A 482-nucleotide genomic window follows, 5' to 3' on the forward strand; every position below is an offset into this window, starting at 1 on the left:
GTCATGGATCACCTGGGAGATACTGTCCATGGTTAGATCCACCCCTCGATCTTAGGCCCACTTATAGGTGGCATCTCTGCCTTGATGACCTGAGGCATCATGGACCCATAAAGCTAGGAACAACTCTCCCCTGTGTTTCCAGTCCAAGTCTATCTGTGACACTCCTATCTTTGCAGCCTGATCTACCTGCTTGTTGTTTTGGTGTTCTTCATTAGCCCTACTCTTGGGAATATGAGCATTTACATGGTGGACTTTCACAGTTAGCTTTCTTACTCGGGCAGCTATTACAGCTGGTGGTGGGGTCAGTAGCTCTGACCCAGGAAGAGGTGACTGGTCGGGGAGATGGTCCCGAAAGGAATCGCCTTCCCGAGGCCTGGTGTCTTCCCTCAGCTGCTGGCCAGGAGGGCCCGTGCAGAAGCTGTCAGCTCTTTAGTGACTGTCAGCTCGTGATTCCAGCTCAGCTCTGCAGGGCAGCCTCCAGG

This window comes from Corvus brachyrhynchos, unplaced genomic scaffold (genome assembly GCF_000691975.1).
Source record: "Corvus brachyrhynchos isolate BGI_N302 unplaced genomic scaffold, ASM69197v1 scaffold851, whole genome shotgun sequence".
NCBI lineage: Eukaryota > Metazoa > Chordata > Aves > Passeriformes > Corvidae > Corvus > Corvus brachyrhynchos.